Here is a 13,364-nt window from a genome sequence, read left to right on the forward strand (position 1 = left end):
CTGTCGACAACACTAACAAATGGGGGTGGGGTGCATAAATATATTGGTTTATTGTGGTCCCCTTTTAAAGGCCATAAAATGGAAAATATATTATTGTATATTATGTTTTTCTTATATATTATAATGGTATGGTATCATATTACATTGTATAATATAATATAATATAATATAATATAATATAATATAATATAATATAATATAATATAATATAATATAATATAATATAATATAATATAATATAATATAATATAATATAATATAATATAATATAATATAATATAATATAATATAATATAATATAATATAATAATATATTATAATATAATATAATATAATATAATAATATAAATCTTTATTATACATAATAACTAGAGCTGTTAAGTGCTATTGAAGACTGTTAAGTGGCGCTCCGGGTGGATGGACAATCCAGTTTCATTTAGCATATGTCTATCTATCTATCTGCTTGAGGTTTGCCATTAGCTCTCCTCAATACCTTCTACTTACATTGTAAGGAGAAAGTAAGGGCGTCTTTTCCCGAGACCTTTACCAAAGGAGTAACTTCTCCCACAAAGGCTCAAAGAGCACGCGAGTGTCCAATGGCGGACTCCTGCACAGGTCTACTCAGAAGTGAGTCCCATTAATTTCCATGGGACTTGATCCCAGGCAGTTAAGTGGGTATAGGATTGCACTTTTATTTGTTTATTGTGAAATTTGTATACCGCCTTTCACCCGTAGATCTCAGGGCGGCTCACAACATAACGTTACAATATTAAAAACCCAACATACAAAACAAAAATAAGAACAAAACGAAACCAATAACACCCCCCACAAAAAAAGGCTACTAAGCGGTTTACAAAATATAAAAAAACAAGCTGGACTCAAACTTTATACATAAATATCCATATTTAGGATACATAGTAACACAATCTGTTTAAAACAGGAGACTTAAATTCAGAGATTAAGGGGATGCCCGCGCGCTGGTGTCCTGAGTTCGAATCCTTTGGAGAAGGAATGTTGCTCAGCGGTTCGATCCCCAGATCTCCAGGTGGGAACCCTGGAAAGCCGCGGCCAGTCAGAGCCGACAAAACTAACGTGGGTGTGGACCAATGGCCTGCCTCGGTTTAGCTGCTTTCCATGTCTTCCCCTTTCCCCAACGTTTTGATCCAACCCCACCCTCCATTTATTATCTGCTTTGTGGTGGAGGGCAGCGGGCCCCATTTTTATAAAATGAAAACCCTGGAGCTGGGAAGCTGATCTTGAGAATTATTCCAGAATTAATTCAGCTCCAGCTGCAATTGGGGTTCGGGGAGGCCTTATTGATCCGGCAGCAAAAAGGAAAAATTCTCGCCTATTTATTGCATCCCGGAGCCTCTATGCAGAATCAAACGTAAATATGGTGGTTTCGTTTGTTATTTTGGAGAGAGGCGAATGTCTGGGCACGGAAAGGAGGCGTGCTTATTACGTGTGTTGTCTTTGTAAAGATTCCTACTCTTGCCCTCGCCTGCTTTTAATCTGCTGTGCGCGACAATGTCTCGCGGTGGAGGGGATTAGAGAGGCGCGCGCACGCACGCGCGCGCCGTAAAAGCAAGGAAGGTCGTCTTGGCGCAACGAGCGCCTTCCATTCTGAACGTGGCGCATTGCAAGCGCCGCGGCGCGAAGTGTAAGCAACGGCTAAGCGTAACAGCCCATAAATCAAGCACGGGGGGGGGGGGAGTCAATCTGCATTTCCCCGATGGGTTGAATCCCAGCAACAAATGTGCCCAGGAAGTGGAGCCAGGCTGCAGGCAGCGCCAGACTTGCAAACGTTGCGCATTCTTCTTCACCGCCTTCTCCTTTTTGGTAATGATCAAATACAGACCGTCTGGCCCAGCTTCGCAGCCAAGAACAAGAGTCTGGCTCTCCAGAATTTCTTCTTCTTTTCTTCCTGCACCCACGGCCCGCCCACCTTGCGGGTGGCAACGTGGCCTTGTCTTTTTCCCCACTAGATGTTGCTTGAGATCCTACGACGCACAGCGCAATCCTAAACATACCCGCCGTGGTGGGATTGGTTGGTTGGTTGGTTGCTAACAACCAGATTACGCCTTTGCAAATGTTGGCGATCCCATCCTATGAATGGATTCCTCAGAGTCGGGGCGGCACTAGGAAGGTTTTGCAAAACCAAGATGCATTGTTAAACGCGCCAAAGAGGACGGGAAACTGCTATAACGTGACCGTAGCACCTTTCTATGCACAATAATTGTATCTTAGTAATAATGATGCCAAGAATAGCTGGATGGGGAGCGCAAGTCAGTAGACGCGACTCTACCAAAGCTGATGCCATAATAAATTGGTTCGTCTTTCAGAGGCCACGAGACTCGTTGTCGTTTTCATATGGGTGCAGTTATTCTTTAATAATGACAATAACTGTTGCTGTTAAGATTTTAATTTTAACTCTAGCTAGTAAAACACACACAGAGGGAGAGAGAACAGAGGGAACTGATCTTCCCAATCTCCAAGCAAATTCTCATTGTAAAAATAACCTTCGCTGGTGAAAGTAAAGGGACATTTTGGGGGGGCTTTATGATGCTTTTATATGTGTTGGAAGCTGAATACAATTATTATTATTATTATTATTATTATTATCATCATCATCATCATCATCATCATCATCATCAAACTAGTCTTGAGTTTAATAATAATAATAATAATAATAATAATAATAATAATAATAATAATTATTTCTTAAGACTAGCAAAAATTCAACAGGGTTGGGACCAGGCAGTTTCCTCCTTAGTCCCCAGCCAGCCTCTCAGCAGAAAAAGGTATGCGGGGTGGGTTAGGGTTAAGTTGGATGGGTAGAGAGATGGATGGATTAAAAGATGCTGTGGGAATAATGGTGGATGGGCAGAACTTGATGATGGAGTGCAGAACGAGAAAAGAGGGACAGAATTAGATCAGACTGATGACAGAAACAGATAGGCGCCTCTTCAGAGCGGAGGTACATTTCCACGTGACCCTGCCCATGTCTACTCGGAAGTAAGTCCCGCTCAGGTCAAGGGGACTAACCCCCATATTTGTTGTTCAAAGGACAGCAACCACAATAGCCTTAAAGTGGGGCGGAGAGGAAACCTGCCCGTTTGGAGACCGGGTGGAGATGTCATTTTAAGGAATTAAAAAGGAAATAGGCGCAAGCTCTTCCAGACTCTCACTCTCTCTCCCCCCGGGATCTTTCCTGCCATGGAAATACAAAGAATCAGCAGTAGGGAAGGCCTTCAATAAAGGGTCGATCTGCATCTCCTCGGTGTATTTCCGAGCGCGCATGAATTATGAATAACCCGCCTTCTCTTGCTCTATAATTAGAAACCACCCGATTGCCAGCGAAGATTCGTGTCTACGGATGTGCGATATATATAGATATATAGATATACAGATATATGTATGTGCGCGTGTGTGTCAAAAATATATATAATATTTGTTATATATAGGTGTGTGAATGTGTGTGGGTGTGATTTGACAAAGCAGCTAGCCAATAATTTCCCATATAATTTCGGAGGAAACTTGGTGGAGGATTTCTGTTTTATTTTTTACTAGCCGATTTCTCTTGTGTACAGTACAGTGTCTTGCGTTGGATTTGTATGTGTGTGAGAGAGAACATTGCAGGAGACGTCTGGTGGTGGGCGGAATGTCTGGATTCCGAACGTGTAATCGTTATTTATGCAATATTTTTTTTTTGACCGGGAGATTGTAAATTGCTCCGGTTTTCGTAACAGTCTTCCTGGAAGGTGTTTTTCAAAGGGGGGTGGGGTGGGGAAGGCAAACAAGGTATTTGTTCAATACAAGGAGGGTGGGGGGTAACGGCGCTCCCCCGGGGAAATCTCCCCCACCCCATTTCTCTGCTGCTTCCATCTGCACCACCAGCACGCAGATGCGGCTTGTGCAAACGACGGCAAGCTCTTGCTTGCCTGCCCCAAATCCTTGCGCTTATTTTATTTATTTATTATGGGGGGGGGAGAGAATAAAGCACACAAAGCCATTTTTTTAAAAAAAGAATCAAGGAATAACGGGGAAGGTATCTGCATGGTTCTGGATCCTGAGCTTATATTTATGTCCTATGGTTTTTTGGGGGGGGGGGGAGGAAGAGGAGGAGGGAAAGGGGCAGGGTGGTGCAAAGAGAGAGAAGGAAAACAGGCAGGCAGGTTATAAATAAGGCATTCCTACGTTGCCTGCTTGTTGCCTTTCCATAAATAGCGAGGACGACGCCCACGCCAGCCTCTGATGAGAGGGGGCGGGAAGACGAAACGTCCAAATTAGGAGATCAAAGCTGGAACCGAGCCAGGAAGGAACCACCGCAGGCACGATCTACTAGCAGGGAAATTTAAATGGGATCCTGTAGTTCTTTCACTCTCCCGCCCCCCCCACCCCAAATTCTTTTTCTGGAAAAAAAAAAATTATACTATTTTTCTCCTTCAGAGAGCAAACCGTTCCTATTAGCAACCACCAAAACAGCTATAAACACGTGTAGCAGGTGGATTTCATAGAAACGAAGCGTTTCAGGATCGGATCACGATCCCCCCTCAGAATCACCACCTGTAAAAGGATGGTTCTCGCTTAAGAATAAATACAAGGCTATAACCTGTTTCAGCTGAGATCTGGCAGCCTACTCGGTGTATTTATTTTAAGCATCTCTATCACCTACCTATCCTATCACATTTGTTTCCAACAATTATATTTAAATTGTCAAGAAGGGGGAGAATACATGAAGATTTAGAGTGTGGCTACAAACTAACAGCTTGGGTGTCAACTTTTTAATTGACAATGCTCCTGAGCCTTCAACAGCGGAAGGATAGGCAGAAATTAACAGTGAGGCCCCCATGCAGGTTTACTTGGAAGTAAGTCTCAGGGGTTTTTAGGATTGCAGGCTAAACAGCTGAAACTCATCTCTCTCCCCCCCCCCCCCCAAGACACATCACTGGACTCATCCAGGGAGGGGGAAGGAATTTCTTAATTTATTCACGTCAAGTGTTTCTGTTAAAAGCAGAGGACTAAGGCCAGTTAAAAATTTGACAACTCTTCCACCAGATGTCTTACGAGCAGATTACGTGGTCTTCTTCCACTGGAGGAGTCCCAGTATTCATCCATTCATTTCTTCATATTCATTCATTCATTCAGCAATTAAGCTAGCTAGCTGCAATTTATGTGCTAAGTAAATTATAATATTCAGCGTAATAGCAAATCACAACAAAACCTTTCGAAATCAAAATAAAGCCCCAACACATACAATGGTAACATCATAAATCTGAAGTTTAGAATAGAACAGAACTATAGAGTTGGATGGGACCCTAAGGACTATCTAGTCCAGCCCCCCCCCCCTACAATGCAGGTAAATGGAGGCATTGATCCCACAATCATGGTGTTATCAGGACCATGCTCTAACCTGTGGGATGTATCATCACTGAAGCAGTCAAATACAACATTTCCTGTTGCCTAGAGTGGACACACAGGGGAATGTGGCTCCAGACAGGGAGGACTTCCTGTCATACCTGCTCTGGAGCCTCTTCCCCTTGTGTGTGACCAGGTAGATGGGCGTGACCCTAGTTGACCATGTAAAAGGGCTAGCCATGCAGCCACCTTCCCTTTTTCCATTTTCTCTTTTCGGACTTCTCTCTTGGACCTCTTAGCCAGCACATGGTTCATCCTTACAGAGGATGGAAGCCACAAGGTAGAAAGTCTGAGGCCTATCTCAGACTTCTCTTCTCTACAGATGTAACTGTGACCACAAGATAAAGGCTGCCTTCAGAATACTACTGTGAACTGAATGCAAGTAAAATTTTACTCTTACTTTTAAAGAAGACTGTTGTGTTCTGTTCCCTCTTTTAAGAGGGAAATAAAGGGGAAATTTACCAGGAACAATCCAGACTGGACAAGCCAGACTGGATTGCTTAACTCAAATTATTCTAACGGATCCAGCAACTTGCTTCCAGCAACCTGCAAGGGAATGTGCTCTGCTGCTTGCTCACTAGAATGAGTGAGGAGGGATAATATTTAATCAGTATATCCTCTCCTACCTTCCTCAACATTCCCACATACCCAGCTGAGCTAACCAGTCTGTTGTTATATTTTATAGGCAAATTTGGGGGAATGGACACTGCTGACATCCCTGGGATTTTCACCAATGTGAACAGACATTTTACAGCTATTCCACTGTGCGGTGCTGACCCAAGACATCGTCACTCATTACAAAACCCTTTCAAATAAATGCAGACTGTGTGAGAATGATCACACCATCTATTCCTTCCATTTGGAATGGGGGGAGGGCTGGAGGATGCATATAAAAAGTGTGCCGCCATCAACACCTATGATGAGCCACATACAGGTTGCATATCAATATTCTGAAGTGTGCACCCAAGCCCTCTGCCCACCAAAGACACAGGTGGGTATTACTTTATTGTTATTTTTTAAAAAGATATTTATTAAAATTTTCAAAAGGCATCCCATGATCTACATACAGCTATTTAGAAGGCCTTGATAGGGGACATGGCATCCGCCATGATATGCTACCTCTTTTAACTATTTAGGTACCTTACAATGCAAATCTGTTTGTATTCAGCGTTCAGTTAGATTTCAGATATGGTTATCTCCATCCACTTAGCTCTGTGTACCTTGGGTTTTATTTTTTAAATAAGTGCTAATGATGGGAAAAAGGGACGCGGGTGGCGCTGTGGGTTAAACCACAGAGCCTAGGACTTGCCGAACAGAAGGTCGGCGGTTCAAATCCCTGCAACGGGGTGAGCTCCCGTTGCTCAGTCCCTGCTCCTGCCAACCTAGCAGTTCGAAAGCATGTCAAAGTGCAAGTAGATAAATAGGTACCGCTCCGGCGGGAAGGTAAATTGCATTTCCATGCGCTGCTCTGGTTTGCCAGAAGCAGCTTAGTCATGCTGGCCACATGACCACATGTACGTCAGCTCCCTCGGCCAATAAAGCGAGATGAGCGCTGCAACCCCAGAGTGAGCCACGCCTGGACCTAATGGTCAGGGGTCCCTTTACCTTTCAATGATGGGAAAAACCGATTTCAGATTAGTATTAAATTGCTGAATTGGGAGCACCAGGCAACACACTTTACCCTCTGCTATGCAGTGAAGCCACTCCACGGCAAGGAATCATGTGAATATTGCTGCTTGTATCTATCATTCTGCCCCGCCCCTACTCTTCCTTGAAAATATTTCATTTGGCTGCCTCTCTAATCAGAATCTTGCTGAGTTTCTCGGGTTTTTTTCCTGAACTGATCACCAGAATTTACTTCAGGGTGTTGTTTCTGGCTGAAGCCACCACTGAGATTATCGGGTTTTTTAAGGTTTTGGTTTGATTTGGGGTAACAAACAGCCTCTCTGAATCGGCATTTGGGCTCAGGGTTGGTTTCATCCCCTGGACAGAATGGAAGGGAGCAAAATTAGAGTAGCATGGAACACACTAGGTGAGATGAGGCGGAGAAGCAGTTTTGCATTCCTGAGAGTGAGCTGCTTATAATGCAGGACAAATGCATTATTTGCTGACAACAAGAATATGCTACTCGCATGGCTAGCCTGCTGAAGAGTACAACCTCTGACAAGAAGTCTCTATGGCTCAGTGGAAAACATGTTGGACTGGCTTGAAGCAGCAAGATCTGGATTCAAATCCCACCTAAGTCTTACTGAGGAGACTGGCCAACTCACTGGGCCTCAGCCTCAGTTCCGCATAGGAACATGTTGTCTCTTGTGAAGACAAATATGAAGCATTTTTAAATATGACAGATGACTGTTAATTATTGTTTTAAATAAAGGGGGTCCATCAGGGGTACCAACTTGAATAAAATATTGTGGAGGCCCAGGTAATCTCTCTCCCCCCCCCCCGTAATCAATCACATGACGCAGTGCACACATACCATTTGAATGGGAATGTCTATCAACTTTGTGGGGGCCTGGCCCCCTTATATATATATATATTTTGTATTTTATCTACAGCCCCTAGGAGTTGGTTCCTATGGGGTCCACAACATCTGATGCAGACCCTCCAAGTGTCCCTATTTTCTAGGGACAGTTCAAGATTTTACAGAAGCAATCCCAGTTTCTGATTTGATCCCGAAATGTCCCACTTTTTTTTTTAGGATGTCACTATTTTCACTGGAGAAACGCTGGAGGGTATGGAGTTATGCAACTCCCGAGCCAAAGAGATCAGTAACTGTAAAACCTTTAGAAGACATCTGAAGGCAGTCTGCACAGGGAGGTTTTTAATGTTTAATGTTTTATTATGTTTTTATATATGTTGGAAGCCGCCCAGAGTGCCTGGGGCAACCCAGTCAGATGGGCAGGGTAATAATAATACTAATAATATTAATAATAATGGGATAGGATGTCCCTATTTTCATCAGAGAAATTGTTATGTACATGAGTTGAATAGGATCCAAAATGCAGCAGTCTGATTGATCCTAGAACAATAGGATCCAGAATGCAGCAGTCAGATTGGTCTGCAGGAGCCACCCAATCCAACTCCGGGTGGAAGTGAATCCGCAACCTGATTGGCCTACAGGAGAATCCCAGAATTAGCCAATCACGTGTGGCCCATTGTGTAAATAATGTATATAAAGCCGACATTTCAGGGGAACTTCCATTCCTCACTACTCTGAGCTGAATAAAGGGCCTGAAATCCACACTCGACTCCGAGTATACAGTGGTACCTCGCAAGACGAATGCCTCGCAAGACAAAAAACTCGCTAGACGAAAGGTTTTTCCGTTTTCGATTTGCCTCGCAAGACGAATTTCCCTATGGGCTTGTTTTGCAAGACAAAAATGTCTCGCGACTTTGTTTCCTTTGTCTAAAAACAAAGACATGTTTTGTTTATAAAGTTAATTTATTTTCCCTTCAATTTTTGAACTGCTCTTTACAGTATGTGTGACTTTAAAGAGCAGTTAATAAACTGTTGTTGTACCAAATTTGGCTTTGTTTGGACTTTTTTTGACCATAGGAACGCATTAATTGATTTTCAATGCATTCCTATGGGATTTCGTGATTCGCAAGACGAAAAATTCGCTAGACGACAAAACTTGCGGAACGAATTAATTTCGTCTTGCGGGGCACCACTGTATTTCAGAAATGTTCAAGGGTATGCAGACATGATGCACATGAAAGGTAGACTGAATGAGTGTGAACATTCCCAGGCAAGATAAGGAACTCACCTTACTTCCCAGGATGAGTGACTCTATAGAGAACAGCAGAAATGATCTCTCTGGTGCAGTTCCGTAGTGAAACACAGTGGTCTGTGAATTATCTAAGATAGTCAAAATCAGGGCTGGGGAACATTTGGCTCTCCAGATGTTGTTGGACTCCATCACCCATCAGCCCCAGCTGCAGGGCTTCATTGATTGGGGATAGTGGGAGCTGGACTCCAACAACATCTGCAGGGCCACATGTTTTCCATTCCTGGTCAATATGATCTGAGGGAATGCAGCTCACAGGTCCACATATGCACTTAGACCACATGATTTCCGTATACTCCTTCCCTGTATATTTGATGATTGGTGAAGTGACTTGATGGGGGGCCCCTCAGAATGTGATATTTAAAGCTCTAGCTGCTTTGGTGCATCCAATTTGTCATCTGATGTTACAGTCATCAGATAACGAGAGATGCATGTGCGAAGGAAGATTTTCACTCCTTGAAGTGTTATGTTTGGGTAGGGATGTAGTCATTACCTCAGGATATAAACTTAAAATGGCATTTGGCTGTTGATTCAGCTCTAAATAACCTATTAGTCCATGAGTGATCATTTAAATGGTTCTCAGAATGTTCTGTGCTTGGTGAAATCTCATGTAACAGCACAAAATGTTGTCAAGGACTTATTCTTTTTACATGCCACAGCTCTCCCATTTGTTCTGATTAGGCCCACAGCATTTGTGGGTTGCTGTCAGGGACTGGGGAGAGGAGTAGGAGTGGTGGAGACTGCCCCCCCCCCCATCCTGACCCTCCCAGGAAGGAGGAAGAGGAAAACAGTATAGATTTACAACAGTGGTTTGCGGGAGGTCACAGCTCAGAGGCAGATGAAGGGGAAAATTGGGAAATAATGGGAGAGGAGGAGCAGACAGAACCGGAGCAGCAGCTGGCTGACACATTGTCATTAGAAAGCATACCAGACACCCTCAATCTCCTAGAATCCGGTGAGCCTTAAAAGTACGAGAGCAAAGAGCTCAAAGACAGAGGTCATGTAGCAGCACCCATAGAAGTGATGAATGTGAAAGTGGGACAGACTGGGTTGGGGGGAGGGAGATTCAATTGAGACAACACCATTATCCAAGAGGCTGGGTTCTATAGCCTCTCTCTGTAAAGATTGAAATAAAAAAGGATGGTCAGAAACTTTTCATTGTCTTTATACTTTCCTGGGCACCCAGTCGGGAACCGCTGACAACCATCCTGACAGTTGCAGAATCATAATTTTTGTGAGGTGCTAGTCATAAAGTGTCAAGTTATTAAGGAATGTGCATGCATGTATGAATTAGGCCTTATTCACACATGCATGCACGTCACTTAATAACTCGGTAACTGGCAGCTGAATGTACGAAATGACACCACTGAAAAACGTTGATTGTGAAGTAATGTGATGTCCCATTGCAGTGTGTTCTTTCCATGATGAGCCACTCACACACGCATATCGTCACTTGTTGCTGAACTCATCAAGTGATGAACATGCATGTGTGAACTAGTCCTGAGTAATTGCTGTTCCTTCCCCAAGACCACCAACACCAGTGTAATGTATCTATAATAAATAATCACCTGAAGGTTTCTCCATGTGAGATAATTTGTATTCAGGTCTTGATCCAAGAATAGAAATATGGATATCATTTATGAGATATGCTCATATGTAAGGATGGTGTGTGTTTATCTGTTAAAACACATTCAAATAGCCTGCCCTATGCTCCCTAAGTTAGCCTGATGATGCAGAGAATGGTTCAATGGACAGTCGGTTCATTGTTTGTGTGGGGAAGCGTCAAAACTCAGTGATACCGCATCTGCTCTGCCTACAGATGTGCTGGGAGTGTCCCAAGCTTGAAACCATGGCCACTGCCATTCACTGACAAATCATTCTGAGCTAGATGGACCAACAATGGTTCAGTGTAAGACAGCTTCCAATGCTCCTATGAATGGGAACAGGCATCCTATCTGTCTCAGGTAGTAAAATATATTGGGCCAGCCCTGATCACTTTGCCAACTCCCAAGCCCAGGGTAAGGAAGTACTGGGATGCCTTAGGCCTAGGCCCAAACCAAAGCCTTTTCTAAAGTGATGCTACAGACAAAATAAAAAAGCAGGCCAACACCTCAAGAAAAGCTTTTCTTTGCTAAGATTCCCTGGTAAACTTTGCTGTAGTTGGACATCTCGGCAACTTGCCATTTCCAGCTCAGTTTTTTTGGCAGCCATTTTTTTGGTCTCAGTTCAATGTGCGAGCAACATTCATGCTGCAGCCTGGCATCCCCTGAGAGTCCCCAGGAGCTGTCTCATTCCGTCTGAAATCTGGATGAACTCATATTTAATGACACAAGGCTTTCTTGCTGAATAATCCCTGGCAACCTTCTCCACCTTTTAACGAGATACCCGAGCGGTGCTAGGGACAAAGCTTCCCTTTTAGATTGGGCACCTCAGATTGGATCACCAATTGAAATATCAGCAATGGAGCTGGAATTAGTCTGAAAACAACAAGAGGAAAAGCCTTTCTTGTATCTTCCACTGAAAACCTCTTGCAGTGCAATAAATAATTAAAGGCTTTGCCGGATGTGCGGTGAGGAGGAGGAGAGGCGGGTGGGTGTTGTATCACAATAACAAACCTTGTGTAAGGGAAGTGTTATTCAACTGCAAAATGTATTGGTGCAGAGCTCTCATCTTTTTAGTGCCTTTTTTGCATCAGGAAATGTTCCCACACATGGCTCCAGTTCTAAACGAGTACAGAAATCTTTCTGACTAGCCATGGACTATCTATCTGGGCTACATGCTTAAAGCTTTGCCTGGGAACTGCAGTGTTGGAAAGGGGGATAAGAATGCCCTATAACTCTCAGAACTTCGTTACACTGTGATTCTCAGGATTCTGTGGCACACAGGGTCCAGGGTTCCCCCACCCCATATTATTATTATTATTATTATTATTATTATTATTATTATTATTATTTATTAATTAATGCATATTTACCATAGGACCCAACGCTGAGGGGTCTTCAGCTCCCCCAATAAAATATTTGAGGGAGCCAGGCCTCCTCAAAGTTGGTGGGCATTGCCATTCAAACGGTGTCTGTGCACTGCGCCATGTGATCGATTATGCAGGGCAGGGCTAAGTTAGGCCCCCTCAATATTTTATTCAAGTTGGCACCCCTGACATTTACATACAGATACATAGCACACATACACACACTAGCTTAACTCACACAAAACCAATAGCACCCACTTGTTGTTTTTCAAAGACAATATAGATTGGGTTCTTCCATCTCATAGTTCAGGAGTAGCTAACATGCTGCCCTCCAGTAGTACAACTGAATAAGTGGTGGCAGTAGTTTAAAAAAAAAGTTAGTGGGGGCAGAATGGTTTCAGGAAATATTTTCCCACCCCACCCCCAGATTCTAGATGAAAAGGTGTATTGGTACAGAGTGCTTGGTTTAGCTTTATGAGACAGGCTCTATATGTCGGCAGTCACATAAACAAAAAGCTCAAATGTCAGCCCAAAAGCATGGAGAGTCTCTGCACTCTCTCCCAGCATCTTCCAGGTTCCACATGGTAAGCAAGTTGCATATATTACAACAGACTTCCTCTGCCCAGTATCCTCTAAATGCTTTGGATTCCAATTCCTACCATTGGTCATGCTGGCTAGGGTTGATCACGGACATGCTTTGTCATAGTATTTTTCTGTTGTGCACTTTCTCATGGTGACTGTCTCCACAAATGACCTGAGGAATGGACATGCTGTTTTGTTTCAGACTCTTGCTGTTTAAACAGCTCCCTTGTCACCTTATCACCCAAAAATATGAAAAGGAGGCTGATTGTCATGAGTAAGAGTGTCATGAACAGTCTTAATAGTGTGTCCATAAGTGGCTGTGGAGACCAGTTCTGGATCCGCACATCCTTCCACAGTGGGGACATAGGTTTCCAGGTGGGAGGTGATCACAGTGAGGATTTGCCAAACATGTCTTCCTCTTAGCTTGTTTCTCCCTTTCGTCCTGAGTTTGTGCTTCTTCAAAGTCCATGGAACCTTTAGTAAAGGCTGTTCTCCAATTGGAGCGCTCACAGGACAGTGTTTCCCAGTTGTCAGGGTTTAAAAGCATTCCTTATTTTGTATGGAGGTGAGCAAATTGTCATTGGGCTTAAATTATGGACATTGTG

Source organism: Podarcis liolepis, assembly GCF_965112155.1.
Source record: "Podarcis liolepis genome assembly, chromosome: 8".
In the NCBI taxonomy this organism is placed as follows: Eukaryota; Metazoa; Chordata; class Lepidosauria; order Squamata; family Lacertidae; genus Podarcis; species Podarcis liolepis.